The 15420-nt window shown below is 46.5% G+C and overlaps 1 protein-coding gene and 1 pseudogene across 2 annotated transcripts in view; both read right to left on the minus strand.

The window, feature by feature from the left end:
• Window positions 1-1101, minus strand: part of LOC105472105 (enhancer of zeste 1 polycomb repressive complex 2 subunit) — a 44922-nt gene extending 43821 nt beyond the window's left edge. For both annotated transcript variants that reach the window (XM_071083182.1, XM_071083181.1), the window contains exon 1: window positions 1049-1101. The gene's annotated coding sequence lies outside the window, so the exon portion shown is untranslated. The remainder of the gene's footprint in view (window positions 1-1048) is intronic.
• Window positions 1102-6718: 5617 nt separating this feature from the next.
• Window positions 6719-14688, minus strand: LOC139359642 (non-histone chromosomal protein HMG-17 pseudogene; annotated as a pseudogene).
• Window positions 14689-15420: the final 732 nt, after the last annotated feature.

Consider the following 15420-nt stretch of genomic DNA (forward strand, 5'->3'; position numbering starts at 1 on the left):
ATTCAACGGCAGCATGGCAGTAAACGCGGAGGAGACCCACGTTTTCAATGCCATCCTTGCACACCCCTAATTGCTAGTCTGCCTGAGCTCTTTGACATCCTCCCCTGCCAAGCGTCAGGTTCCTATCGGCCTGGGCTACACCATTTACAACCCTACATTTCACCCTCCATATTCCTTCACATTCCCTGGGGGCACTAACATCCTTCAGGCATCCCTTCCCTTCCCTGCTCAAGAAACAATTCCTCAGTAGTCACTTTTTATTGAAATAAAAGTTTGTCCCACATTTCCTAACAGGCATGTCCCAAATACAACACCTTGTCTTTGCTTCGAGGCACTTTTATTTATATCATTTGATCCTCGGGAGAATGGTGGGGGTGAGCGATCATTGGCGTGAAACCAAAAGTCTGGAGTGAAGGAGATTCTTGCTCAGGGCCAGGCCCAGGCGAGGGGACCGAGGCACCCAGGACGCACGTGAGGAGGCGCTCACTGCATTTGCACGACCCTGAGTCAGTATTCCTTTACACTTTGTGCCTTGGGAGCCTGACTCACTCACCTCACCCTAGTCCCGGCCCTGTTTTTACTGCTACCCCCTCCTCAACAGCCCCGAAAGCCATCGCAAGATCAGCCCCGGTCTCTAGCCCCCCCCAAGCACAGCTCCAGGTCCCCAGAGTCCACCTCGCTAAAGGCCCCCGCAGGTGCCACCGCCCACCCGCGCCCTTTGGGCGCTGGGGCTCCCGCCCATCGTCCCACCCCGCCGTCCAACGGGATTCCCCGTCCCCGAGCCCGCCCCCGCCGCTCCTCCTCCCGGGCACACAGCCCTCGTAGTCCCAGACGCTGTCCTCGCCTGGGGCTCCCTCGCCCCGTCGCCCCCATTCCCCTAGCCCTCGGAATGAGAAGGGGCGCCTGCTACCCCCGGCCAGAGAGGCAGTGTGTCCCTCGAATTCCTTCCAATTCCCTGATCCCTCCGCCTCTCCCTCCCTCAGGCCCAGGGCGGCGAGGGGAGGAGGCCCGGCCCCACCGCTCGGCCCAGGCTTGTTTACTCACTCACCCTCCATCCCGAGCCGCAGGGACCCGCCGCTAGGACGCATGCGCGCTGCGGCCCCACCCCTGCGCCGCGCCCCGCCCCGCGCCTCCTTTCGGCGCGTGCGCATTGACCCACCCGTATCGCGCGGTCGCACGTCGGTCATTTGCCGCCAAAAACCCGCACTGAGGAGTCCTGACGGGTGCAGCCGCCCCGACGGCTCCCAAAGCGGCGCTGGCAGGGGAGGGCAAGGGCTCTGGGGAAACCTTCGCAGAGCCACTAATATTTTCCTGAAGACCCTATTCAGCGGATGCGCCATCCTCACGCGCTGGTTGCAAGCCACATCTCACTTCAGCATTTGAAGCCAACCCAGAGCACCTTCATACCGATGCTTCACCCCTACCAGTTCCCCAGACACCGGTCTATGGGCTCTAAGCCCTTTATTTATGTCTAATCTCCCTATTTCTGTCCATAGTTCTTCTAGTCACTTGGAATCAAAATTGTAGCCTTGTATCAAAATAAATCCCCACAAGACACCTACTAGTTACAAAGGTAAAAAATAGCAAATTTACAGATAAGAATCTGGCAGACACCACCTTAACAAAGTGATCAAAGTTAACATCAGTAGTCATGAGAGGTATTGTTTTCTTCTTTTTTTTTTTTTTTTTTGCGGGAGTAGGGGTGGGGCGTGACAGAAGGCTGGAGTGCAGTAGCGAGATCTCGGCTCACTACAACCTCTGCCTCCGGGGCTCAAGCAATTCTCCCACCTCAGGCTCACTTCAACCTCTGCCTCCCGGGCTCAAGCAATTCTCCCGCCTCAGCCTCCCGAGTAGCTGGGAATACAGGCTCGTGCCACCACGCCTGGCTAATTTTTGTATTTTTAGTAGAGATGGGGTTTCACTGTATTGGCCAGGCTGCTGTCAAACTCCTGACCTCAGGTGATCTGCCTGCCTCGGCATCCCAAAGTGCTGAGATTGCCAGCATGAGCCACCACTCCCGGCCTCCCTCTTCTTTTTAAGGAGACAGGGTCTTGCTGTGTTGCCCAGGCTGATCTTGAACTCCAGGGTTCAAGCCGTTCTCCCACCTTGATTTCCCAAAGTGCTGGGATTACAGGCATGAGCCATTGCCCCCCGCTGAGAGGTATTACCAAGTCCCTCTCAACATGATGCGATGAGAAGTGCACAAAATCACTTCTGTGGCATTCTTGACAAATACGGGTAAACTGATTTTTTTTTGTATTTTGTTTGTTTGTTTGTTTTGAGATGGAATTTCGCTCTTGGTGCCTAGGCTGGAGTGCAATGGTGCAATCTCGGCTCACTGCAACCTCTGCCTCCTGGATTCAAGCGATTCTCCCGCCTTAGCCTCCCAAGTAGCTGGATTTACAGGCATGCACCACTACACCCGGCAAATTTTGTATTTTTAGTAGAGATGGGATTTCATCATGTTGTCCAGACTGGTCTCGAACTCCTGACTCAGGTGATCCACCCACCTCGGCCTCCCAAAGTGCTGGGATTACAGGCATAAGCCACCATGCCCAGCCTGCATAAACTGAATTGAATTATGAGGAAACATCAGACAAATCCAAAATGAGAGACAATCTACAGAATAACTGGCCAGTATCTCCAAGTGTCAAGATCATGAAAGACAAGGGGTGAGGAACCATCTCAGATTGGTAGACTGAGGAGATATGACAACTAAATGTAATGTGTGATCCTGGATTGAATCCTGGTCCAGAAAAAGAACACCAGTGAGATAATTTGATGAAATTAGAATAAAATCTCTATTTTAGTTCATAGTATTTTATCAATCTTATTCCTGGTTTTAATCATTGTAATTGAGGAAGTTTGATGGACATATAGGAACTCTATCATATTTGCAACTCTAGTAAATCTGAAATTATTTCAAAATATAAATTTTTAAAATTAAAAATTAAAATGCAAAATAATACCATCTTGATTTTGATTTTGTCTCAAAGTGTTTTATTGGAAAAGCTTGTAATGTTCATTTTTTCAAGTAATCTTCATAAAAACTCTAAGAATTATGTAGAGCAACTTCAGGTTATACATCAGGTTATTCTGGCATAAAGGAGTTAAAAGACTTGCCTTACACAGATGAATAATTCTGTCAGGTCTTAAACTCAGGTTGCTGGATTCCATCCAGATTTAGTGTTCTTTTCTTCATATAAAAACTTCGACTTTGCTGTTTTTCCCTTGCCCCTATCCATTTAACTACCAAATCAAGGAAAATATTCCTTTATACTTGCAATTTACACTGGCATTCTTTTCTATTCCCGCTGCCTTCTAGATAACTGGTTCTGAAACTTGGCTCACACTTGGGGAGCTTGAGGAGCTTTTATTTTTTGAGATGGAGTTTCACTCTTGTTGCCCAGGCTGGAGTGCAATGGCGCGATCTCAGTTTACCGCATGCAACCTCCGCCTCCCGGGTTCAAGTAATTCTCCTGCCTCAGCCTGCCCGAGTAGCTGAGATTACAGGCATGCGCCACCATGCCTGGCTAATTTTGTATTTTTAGTAGAGACGAGGTTTCTCCATGTTGGTTAGGCTGGTCTTGAACTCCCGACCTCAGGTGATCCGCCTGCCCAAAGTGCTGGGATTACAGGCGTGAGCCACCGCGCCAGGCCAAGGAGCTTTAATAACTACTGATGCCCACCTCCCACACCCAAAAATCTGATTAATTGATCTAGGGTATGGCCTGAGCTTCAAGAGTTTTTAAAGCATCCAGGTGATTACAATGTGTAGTGAAGTTTGAGAGGCACTGCACAACATTAATAATTGTTGGGAGAAAGACTGTGGCTTTAGCTAAGGAGAGCTGTTCAGAAGATCTGAATGTCAGGAGAGAGATTAGTGAGAGATCTGGAAACCATCAACATATTGATGGTAACTGAAGCCACAGAAGTGGACAACACTGCCTTAGGAGAGGATGCCACATAACAAGAGAGTAGATACAAAGATATTTTGACACAACAAAGTATGGTTACAAAAATATTTTGAGGTGGAAAGGAAGTTGAAGGGATTTATGCCAAAGCTGTAGATCAGAATCTGATCTACAGCCTAACCTAAGTTCCCTTTGCCTGAACCTGGGAAGTCAATACTGCAGTGAGCCGTGATTGCACCACTGCACTCCAGCTTGGGCAACAGAATGAGAACCTGTCTCAATAGTAATAACAACAATAATAATAAAAACAACTTTCCACATCACCAATAAGCGTGAGGTTCTTGGAGGAAAATTTGTTTGCCAGTTGGTTCCTACTTATTGTGATGGGAGAGTTTTTCCTGAGACCAGACCCTTTCTTAGCTGACAATTCCTGAGACATTATCAGCCAAACTTTAGCTAGCTCTTCCTCTATAATTCTTTTTCTTTTGCAACCCTTCAGGTCTTTGTCCTGTAAATTCGTAGAAAAACTTCTGGCAAGTGGTCAGCAACTGGACCTTTGAAAAACAGTATAATCACCCCTGCCCCACTCCTTCCAGCCCCACCCCCAGGCAGTTAATGGGAGAAGGGAATAACTGTGTCACTCCTGGCTTCCAGTTGCTCATCTTGCTTTAAATTGGAGGCCTCTGGGGCTGAAAGAAACTGGACAAAGTGTGCTGAGTAGCCTAATAGGGCTGGTTCTTTTTCTGAAAGTTCCCTATTGCAGAAAAATAAAATTATGTGTTTAATTTTTGAAACCTGATGCCTGATTTGCCTTGGCAGCTACTCTCCTGGGCTTGGCCCAGAGTCCAGCAACCCTAGTATACTGATTAATACCAGCTCAACTTGCTCCCTGGAGAAGAAGAGAATTATTTACTTGACCATTTTCTTAAATCCTTTTTAATTTGCTTATATTTTAGCATAATCTTCTTGGCTTTAACATGCTACATCTTTGACCACTGGGCCCAGCGAAGCCTTAGGGAAGACTGTTCTGCTCTGTATACTCACATCCCCATCACAAAGCAAGATTGTGTTCAAGCCCGTGATTAGAAATGACATGTCACATGTTCTAGTCCTTCTGGGAGTTCTAAGTGTACTTTCGTCCCCTGCTGGTCCTCAGGCCACTGGTAGAAAGGGAAGGAGATGATGCTTCTCAGAATTCAAACAGAGCTCTCTGCACTAGTATTCTTGCCTTCCGACCTCAGCCCCCTTCGGACAGTGACCCCTTGGCCTGTTGTGCCCCTCCCTTGTAATGCCCACAGAGATATCAAATAGCAATTTTCAGAAGGGACACAGCGGACTGAGGAAAGGCTGGGCCCCAGACAGTCCCTGACAGGGAAGTGTAAACACAGCTGTGGAGATGGGAGCAAACCATCCTCCCTCCCCTCAGTTCCCACCCAGAAGCAGGGAAAGGCCACCCTGCCACGAAGAAACAAACAAGAAAACAAAGCAAAGCACAACCCAAAAGTTGCACGAAGGTCACCAGAAACTGGGGCTGCTGCCCAGGACTTGGTGGGGCCTGTTGAAGTGCCAGACCCCTCCCTGAATACTTAGAGGTGAAGTCGGCTCCAAAGCAAGTTGAGGTCTGGACATTACAGAGCCTGGAAACAGGGCTCAGTTTTTGAAGCCTCTCCACTCCCGGACACTTTGTCCTCTGATCACAAAATCCTAGCTGTCTGCCTTAGGTACTTAGCTCCTGACCCCTAGTTGCTTAGGCATCATAATAATGAATTCAATTCAGCAAGTAAGAACAGGCCCATAATAAACCCTTGTCCATGGCTGTTACAAGTTTAAACTCTGAGCCTCTAAGCCAAAATATCAGAAAGGGCTTCCACAGTCTTTGTTAATCACAAAATAAATAATTCCAGCAGGAAGGAACTTTCTCTTTTGGGCACTCATTTGGGTGGAAGTCATGCCTTGATTTGCACATACCCTCAAGGCTCCAACCCCACAGCTAGCATGAGGCTGCTGGTTCTTGCTGTCAGCACAGTTAATGCAGGGTCTTGATCCCTAAGGACGTGCCTTTGGCACAGCCCTGCCTGGGAAGTAGCTCTGATCGGGTGGACAGCTAATGAGCTGTGCTTTCTTTCTGGCCATTAGGGTCCTCAACTGTGAAAATGAAATGGCAGAACAAGAGAAAATGGTAACAGCTTTCAAATACTGAGTATTTACTATGTGCCTGACACTGTCCTGAGAGCTTTATACAAATCATCTGATTTCATATGAATCAGCAATATTCTTATCCCCACTTTATAGCTGAGGGTTTAGAGAGATTCTATAACCTGCCCCAGGTCATCCAGCTGGTAAGTGGTATGGCCAGGATTTGGGCTCAGTTATTCTGACCGCCCCAATCAATGCTCTGAACCACTCCACTATACCGCCTCCCTTCTCTGAGGTCTTTTAGCTCTGACATCATGATTCTGGATTTTCTCCATTGCTTTCTGCTCTCACCAGTGGTGCCAGAAAGAAAAATGTGTTTGGGACTCTAGTCTGCAAGTCCAGAGGAAAACACCTCCTGAAAGTTAAGGAGCTCCTTACTTCCTCTGTACTGGAGATGCCAATCAAAGCTGGACACTTGACAGACCCCCATATCAACAGGGAACATACAGCCTGTGTAGAAGACAAACAAATCCTAGCCAGACAGGAAAAGGGAGTTTCCCTTGGTTCTGTGACTTCCCCTTCTCTCTTCCCTATCAGCAGGGTCCCACACTGGCGATGCTATGGCCTTTTGAACCCTTCTGTGGCTAGGATGAAACACCAGGCTACAGAGACACTTTGGGAGCAAGAGAAGTGGCCACTGTATTCACAGTACACACATCTACAAATTATATCCATGATACTGTATGTAAAGGAGCAAAAATAAATCACATTTATTTATACATTTAACAAGTTGCTTTTAGCATTTATATTATCACTAGACATTGCACTGGGTAGGAATCCCATGTAATCCTGGCAAAATGCCTGGGAGTCAGGTATTATACACATTTTACAGAGAAGAACACTGAGGCTCAGGGAAATTGACAACATTCTCCATAGCCCCAGGCTGGTAAGAAGGAGAGCTGGAATTCAAATCCAGACTAGGCTGTCTGACTCCAAAGTCTATATTTGTTTCAATAAAAGGAGTGTTGTATGGTAAAAAGAGCAAAATTATGAAACTGTAAAGATCCCAGAATATCTTGGAAATATAATTGTCATAATTATATGTGTTACACATTATGATAGTAACTTCCATTTATCGCATGCTTAGTAGTGCCAGGCATCGGGCCAAATGCTTTACATAGTTCATCTGTACCACTCAGCGAGATACATGCTAGTGATCCCATTTTGTAGATAAGATGACAAGCTCAGAGGAGTTCAGTAACTTGCACAAAGTCTTTTTTTTTTTTTTTGTGACGAAGTCTCGCTGTGTCGCGCAAGCTGGAGTGTGGTGGTGCGATCTCAGCTCACCACAACCTCTGTCTCCCAGATTCAGGCAATTCTTCTGCCTCAGCCTACCAAGTAGCTGGGATTACAGGTGTGCACCACTACACCTGGCTAATTTTTTGTATTTTCAGTAGAGACGGGGTTTCACCACGTTGGCCAGGCTGGTGTTGAACTCCTTACCTCAGGTGATTTGCCTGTTTCAGCCTCTCAAAGTGCTGGGATTACAAGCGTAAGCTACTGTGCCCTGTCACACAAAGTCTGATACAGCCAAATAAGCAATGGAACTGGGATGCAAACCCAGGTCTACTTGACTCCAAAGTGTGTGCTCTTAAGCACTAAGGCAGTAATAAGAATAATGTAGTATTAACTATGGGCCGAGTTGTGCTTTAAGTGCTTTATACTTTGTAACTTACAGATATTATTATCACCCCCATTTTACAGATGAGGAAAATATTGCCTTTTGTAATATTATGCTCACATTACAGGCATCACACGTTAAACACACGTGTTATTAGTGTCATGTTTGCTTAACATATGTTGGATCCTTGTTTATGATCCAGAAAATAATGCATTTTTTTCTTTCTTTTTTTTTTTTGAGACAAAGTCTGGCTCTGTCACCCAGGCTGGAGTGCAGTGGCACGATCTTGGCTCACTGCAACCTCTGCCTCCCGGGTTCACACCATTCTCCTGCCTCAGCCTCTCAAGTAGCTGGGATTACAGGCACCCACCACCACACCTGGCTAATTTTTTGTATTTTTAGTAGAAACGGGGTTTCGCTGTGTTCGCCAGGATGGTCTCGATCTCCTGACCTTGTGATCCGCCCGCCTCAGCCTCCCAAAGTGCTGGGATTACAGGCATGAGCCACTGCACCCGGCCTGTATTTTTTTTTCATTGTCCATCTAATGTGTTAATGTGTCTTGCAGGAAAGAATGTGAAAAGGTACTGTCTATAGACAAAGTAAGCATAATCAGGAGAGGGGCAGTACTGAGTGAGGAAAGACCTCTGTGCCCTGAGGGGCCCTGTGGGGTTGCCCTTCTAGCCAATCTTCCTCTTTCTTTCCTATTCGATTCTCTCTAGCAAGTTGACTTATTTTTTTTTAAGCTGTATCCAGTTTTATTAAAGATACTTTCCATAAACAATCATGGCGTTTCAGGCAGGACATGGGCAGACAATCGTTAACAGTATACAACAACTTTCAAACTCCCTTCTCCTTCAATGGACTACCAAAAATCAGAAAGCCACTATAAAACCCAATGAAGTCTTCATCTGATGCTCTGAACAGGGAAAGTTTAGAGTAAGGATTGATATTTCACATTTAGCATGTTGTTTAACAACTTTTCATAGGCCAAACCTGACTTTCAGGAAGTGAAATGAAAATGGCAGAATTTATCTGAAGATCCACAATCTAGAAATGGAACCACTGCTCTTTTGACAAGTGCCATCTCAGTGGCATCACTGGAAAGTCCAGATTGCCTGACACTCTGGTAACCAATGACTAGAGGTCAGGTCCCAACAGATGTCTGGGCTTAAGGGAGTTAAGTCTATGCTGAAGGATGGAAAGGGAGAAAAGGACATAAAAATGAATTTGTTTTTCCATAGCACAAGGCTTTTGTGCCAAGGTGGCCATGTGTGTCAAAGTCAGGGAATCCCTCCTCCTGAGAGCCAAGAGGAAATCTTTCAAAACCAGAAGGGAAATGTGTTTTCCCCACATCAATCCAGCTGTGGAGACATTCTATTAGTGACATATGCCCCTTCCCCAAAAAACAACAATGAAGTGTTATGTGTGCTAGCAACATAGCTTAAAAAAAAAGGTAAAACAAAATTCTGCATTTTTTAAAAACTTGATAAAAAATAGTATTTCAAATTGTACAGTCACCAGAAGTACACAGTTATCAACAATGCACACACTTCACTTGGCATTTCCAGCACCTTCAGCTCTCTGTGCCTGGTCTGTTTTGGTATCTCCATTTTCTGCAGGGTTATTCCCCTCCTTGTCAACATCACCTTTTCCCTTTTTCCCTTTGGGTACCTTCTCTCCCTTCTTTGCAGGGGCCTTTTTAGGCTTGGGCTGTGGCTTTGGAGGAGCAAGTTTAGTAGACAACCTCGCAGATCTTCTCTGTGATTTGTCCTTCACCTTGGCTTCATCTCCTTTAGCATCCCCTTCAGCCTTTGTCTTGGGCATGGTGGTGGCAGCGATGGTGGCGGGATGTAGGCGCTGGACGCAGGATGCAACGGCAGGCACGTGGGCTTTGGTCAGTCTGGGGGTTGTTCTCACCTCTTCTTCTTCACACTACTCCAACTTCTTTTTTTTTTTTTTTTTTGAGACCGAGTCTCGCTCTGTCGCCCAGTCTGGAGTGCAGTGGCACTATCTTGGCTCACTGCAACCTCCACCTCCCAGGTTCAAGCGATTCTCCTGCCTCAGCCTCCCAAGTAGCTGGGATTACAGGCATGTGCCACCACGGCCAGCTAATTTTTGTATTTTCAGTAGAGATGGGGTTTCACCAGGTTGGCCAGGCTGGTCTTCAACTCCTGATCTCAGGTGATCCACCTGCCTTGCCCTCCCAAAGTGTTGGGATTACAGGCGTGAGCCACCGCGCACGGCCTGTTTGTTCGTTTTTAATACAGGGTTTTGCTCTGCTGCCCAGGCTGGAGTACAATGGCATGATCGTGGCTCACTGAAGCCTCAACTTCTGGGCTCAAACAATCCTCCCACCTCAGGCTCTCAAGTAGCTGGGACTACAGGCACACACCACCAGGCCCAGATAATTTTTTGTAGAGATGGGGTCTCCCTATATTGCCTAGGCTGGTCTCAAACTCCCAGGCTGAAGCAATCCTCCTCCCACCTCAGTCTCCCAAACTGCTGGGATTACAGGAGTGAGCCACCATGCCTGACCCTTATTTAACCTTTGAGCCTCAGTTTCCTTGTCTGTAAAGTGAGTTGCTATGATACTTAATTTAATAGTTCAGTTTTAAATTAAACAATTTGTATGATGCATTGAGCATAACAGCATATTGCCTGTCATCTTCAAGGCTTGGTAAACAAACATGAGTAACCTGTGTTATGCAGTATCCAGGCTCCTGGTGTGCCAGGATGGGGTAGAAGTGTTCCTGGGGAGGGTTTCACAGGACAATCCTAATGAATGGAGGGAGAAAGCAATCCTGGCATCTGGCATTGGGTCCTACAGCAGCCATGAGTCAGCCCCAGGTGCTAAGGGACTAGCTGTGTTCTCAGCACTGCTGGGTGTGTGCTATGGGTCACTTGGCCACGGTTCTTGACAGTCACGCTGCCTGAGCATCATTCTTGTAAATCTGGCCTGGGTTCTTCTTAAAAAACAGCCTCCACCATGTGATGTCATTGTCCAGCCAGGGTTGGAGAAGGAAGGAGGAGGAGGGTGTGTGCACACACTCTGGGGATCTTCCTATTTGTGGAGGAGTCAATTTGGTCCTGGAAGAAACTCTCCATCCTTCTCTCCTCCTTTCCAGATCCAGTAAGAAATTGGTATTCTGATGTGGAGTGAGAGGAGGTGATAAATCATAATGGCTAAGACATGAACTTTAGCATCAAGCTATCCTGGGTTTAAATCCTGGCTCTGCCAATTACTAGCTCTGGGACTGTAAACTTTCTCCTCTTGTTTCCCCATTTCACACATGGAGAAGATAATTCTGATGTTATAGTGGTGTGGCTTTAAGACATACATACAAAGCTTTCAGCACATGTGTCAGTAGACACACTATGCAGCCTAGAGTAAGTGCTTAATAAATGGTAGTGACTGTTAGGTCCCCAGCAGTTGATGAGTAATATGACTTGATCAATTTCTCTGGAAGGACCCCGTCTTCTCCAATGGTTTTTTTTTTTTTTTTCCTTCAGACAGAGTTTCACTCTTGTTGCCCAGGCTGGAGTGCAGTGGCACAATCTCAGCTTATTGCAACCTCTGCCTTTCGGGTTCAAGCGATTCTCCTGCCTCAGCCTCCCGAGTAGCTGGATTACAGGCAGACACCACCATGCCCAGAGAATTTTTTGTATTTTTAGTAAAGACGGGGTTTCACCATGTTTGTCTGGCTGGTCTCAAACTCCTGCCCTCAGGTGATCCGCTTGCCTTGGCCTCCCAAAGTGCTGGGATGACAGGCATGAGCCACTGCACCCAGCCCAATGACTACTTTTCCCCCTGAAAGGTAGTCAGGCCCCTCCCAGGTGTGCCATCATTCTGGAGATGAGGAGGCTAGGGAGAGATGGAGTAGTTGTGTCACCACTCCTTTGTCTTCCCTTCCTTAGCTGGCTCCCTGGCTATGGCTCCTCCACTTCTCCCTGCTGTCTCCCTGCCCTCTCAAGAAGTCTGTCTCCTCTCTCTAGTTAGGAAGGATCAGCCCCTGCCAGCCAGGACTTCTGGCTTCCCCGACCCTGACTCTTTCTCACATCTTCTCTTGTGCTCTGCTCTTCATTTTGCAGACAGCTGGGGGAGAGGCCAGCAGGTGTGAATGACTGTGCGCCATAGAGATGCTTATTGCAGGATGCTCCACATATAATTTCAAGGTGTAGAAGGCCCTAGCACTTTTTACTTCCTCGTGGGTGGCTCTGGATTTGTGTGTGTGGTAGGGGTGGAGGTTGAAGATTAAAGATGCCACTCTTTCCAAGGGGTAAGTCACCTTTTGCCCTGCTCCAGGCAGGATGACCCTTGGCCTGTAACAAGAAGGGAAGTGGCAGTAGGACAGTAGTAGGATTCCTGCTCATGAGGAATTAACCTACACCGGGGCCAGAAGTCTCAGGACAATATCCAGCTGAATGAGAACCAGATCCCTCTCTCTCCAAGCCCTAGGTGGTGAGGGGCAGAAGAATAAGGAAATGTGTAAGAAACTTAAAAACTAGATTTATGGCTGGGTGCGGTAGCTCACGCCTGTAATCCCAGCACTTTGGAAGGCCGAGGCAGGTAGATCACCTGAGGTCAGGAGTTGGAGACCAACCTGACCAACATGGTGAAACCCTGTCTCTGCTAAAAGTACAAAAATTAGCCAGGTATAGTGGTGGGCACCTGTAGTCCCAGCTACTTGGGAGGCTGAGGCAGGAGAATCACTTGAACCTGGGAGACGGAGGTTGCAGTGAGTTGAGATAGCACCATTGCACTCCAGCTTGGGCAACAAGAGCGAAACTCTGTCTCAAAAACAAACAACAACAAAAAACAAACAAACTAGATTTCCAGGCCAGGAATGGTGGCTCATGCCTGTAATCCCAGAATTTTGGGAGGCCAAGGTGGGCAGATCACTTGAGGTCAGGAGTTTGAGATAAACCTGGCCAACATGGTGAAACCCTGTCTCCAGTAAAAAAACAAAAATTAGCTGGGCCTTGTAGGGGGCATCTGTAATCCCAGCTACTTAGGAGGCTAAGGCAGGAGAACTGCTTGAACCTGGGAGGCGGAGGTTACAGTGAGCTGAGATCACACCACTGCACTCCAGCCTGGGCAACAGAGCAAGACTCCATCTCAAAAATAAATAAATAAATAAATAAATAAATAAATACCCTAGATTTCACTGGAGATAAGGGGGAAAAAAGACTAAAGGCAATACTACGTACAGTTAAAAAGAAAGAGGCATACATACATATGTAGTATCATGGAAAGATATCCAAGACATGTTACTAAGTCTTCCTTCCTTTCATTCCTTTTTCCTCTTTCCCTTCCTCTTCCCCTTCCCTTCCTTTCTTTCTTCTTTTTCTATTTGGAGACAAGGTCTCACTCTGTAGCCCATGCTGGAGTGCAGTGGCATGATCATGGCTTACTGCAGCCTTGAAATTCTGGGCTCAAGGAATCCTCCTGTCTCAGCTTGCTGTGTAGCTGAGACTACAGGCATGTGCCACCAAGTCTGGCTAATTTATTTTTATTTTTTGTAGAGACAGGGTCTTGCCATGTTGCTCAGGCTGGTCTCGAACTCCTGACTTCAAGTGATCCTACTGCCTTGGTCTCCCAAAGTGTTGGGTTTACAGGTGTGAGACACTGTGCCTGGCTTCTTTATTATTATTACTATTATTATTTTAGACAGAGTCTCGCTATATTACCCAGGTTAGTCTCCAATTCCTGGGCTCAAGTTCCTGCTTCAGGCTCCCAAGTAACTGGGACTACAGGCATGAGCTGAGTACCCAGCAAGAGTGTTACGTTTTTTAAAAGTCACTGAGGCTGGGAACAGTGGCTTATGCCTGTAATCCCAGCATTTTAGGAGGCCAAGACAAGTGGATCCCTTGAGGTCAGGAGTTCAAGACAAACCTGGTCAACCTGGTGAAACCCTGTCTCTACTAAAACACAAAAATTAGCTGGATGTGGTGGCGTGCACCTGTAATCCCAGCTGCTCAGGAGGCTAAGGCAGGAGAATGACCTAACCTGGGAAGTGAAGTTTGCAGTGAGCCGAGATTGCACTACTGCACTCCAGTCTGGGCAACAGAGCGAGACTCCATCTCAAGAAAAAAAAAAGTCACTGAATAATAGGAGTATAAAATCCCATTTATGCTTTTCTTTAAAAAAAATCCAAAATATGTGGGAAATGAGATAGGAGTGGGGACACAAAGTTTTCTGGGTTATATATTTTGCAACTTGTATATACTTATATATTACTTGCGATTTAAAAAGTGTATTTTTTAATAGCAAAAACAGAAAGGGGCTTAGAAAGGGAAGGTGAGGGCCCTCAGCAGTGGAAAACAGGGGACTTCCCATGACAAAACCAGCTTCTGTTTCTTATACAGCCCTTCCTCCACCCATTGCTACAGATCATCAGATCGTGGGACTATCCCCTATGGCTACATGGAAAAGAAAGGTGAGGTCTCCTGTCCCTATTCATCTCCAAAGACCCCCAAAGTAAACCCTCAGTTACCAGGATGCTCTCAGAGGTCAATAAAAACATTCAAACATCCAACTGGCACGGAAAAGTGGAAGAGGAAAATCAAAACGAGAGAAAATTCCCAGATTCTCCAACTAGACAGTTTGGACACCCGAGCTCAGAAATGACTATAATAAGCTCTCCTTCGGAGGTCTCAACATCATGATGCAAACTTAACCCCAATCCTAGTCTAAAAATAAAACTTCCCGAGGGCCAGGTGCGGTGGCTCATGCCTGGAATCCCAATACTTTAGGAGACTGAGGCAGGAAGATCGCTTGAAGCCAGGAGTTCGAGAGCAGCCTCGGCAACAAAGCAAGACCCCATATCTACAAAAAATAAGCCTGTTGTCCTAGCTACTTGGGAGACTGAAGCAGGAGGATCTCTTGAGCCCAGAAGCTCAAGACTGCAGCGTGCCATGATTCTTCCACTGCACTCCAGTGTGGGCAACAGAGTGAGCCTCTACTCCTAAAAAGTAAGATAAAAATAAAATAGGAACTTCCTACCAAGTTACCTATATTTTCTTTTTTGATCTAAAGGCCATTTTACATATGAAAATCTTGAGCTCCAGAGATGTGAAATAACCTGCCCAAGTTACTTGCAGTAAGACAGAGGCAGAACCTACCTTCAGAATCCCCATCATTTTTAAATTTTATCCATTATCATTATCCATTATCATTATGCCATATTGTCCTTTTTTTTTTTTTTTTTTTGAGACAGGGCACAATCACAGCTCTCTGCAGCCTCGACCTCTGGGGCTCAAGTGATCCTCCTGCCTCAGCCTCCCGAGTAGCTGGGACTACAGGTGCATATCACTATGCCAGGCTAATTTAAAATTATTATTATTTTTTTTTGTAGAGACAAGGCTTCACTATGATGCCCAGGCTCTATTTTAAATCTAACATTTGCTTTTGTCCCCTTTAATCTTGACCCCAACCCCAGTCCTAACCCATAGTGGGCTCATGTGCTTCTGGCCCCAACCCAGTGAAAATGGCTTGTTTTGCTTTCTGCACCTCCTTGCTCCCTCCTCCCATCTTATCACCCAGAAATCTACCATGTTTCCTTCTTGAAAGGAGCAATCCTAGGCAGGCAGGAAGGACTAGATTTGGTCCCAGCCTGAAACGTCTTGGAGACTGCCTGGCTCTTTTCTGAATCATTATAGAAATGATCCTTACCAGGAGGACTTTGGAGT

This window comes from Macaca nemestrina, chromosome 17, assembly GCF_043159975.1.
Source record: "Macaca nemestrina isolate mMacNem1 chromosome 17, mMacNem.hap1, whole genome shotgun sequence".
Lineage (NCBI taxonomy): Eukaryota > Metazoa > Chordata > Mammalia > Primates > Cercopithecidae > Macaca > Macaca nemestrina.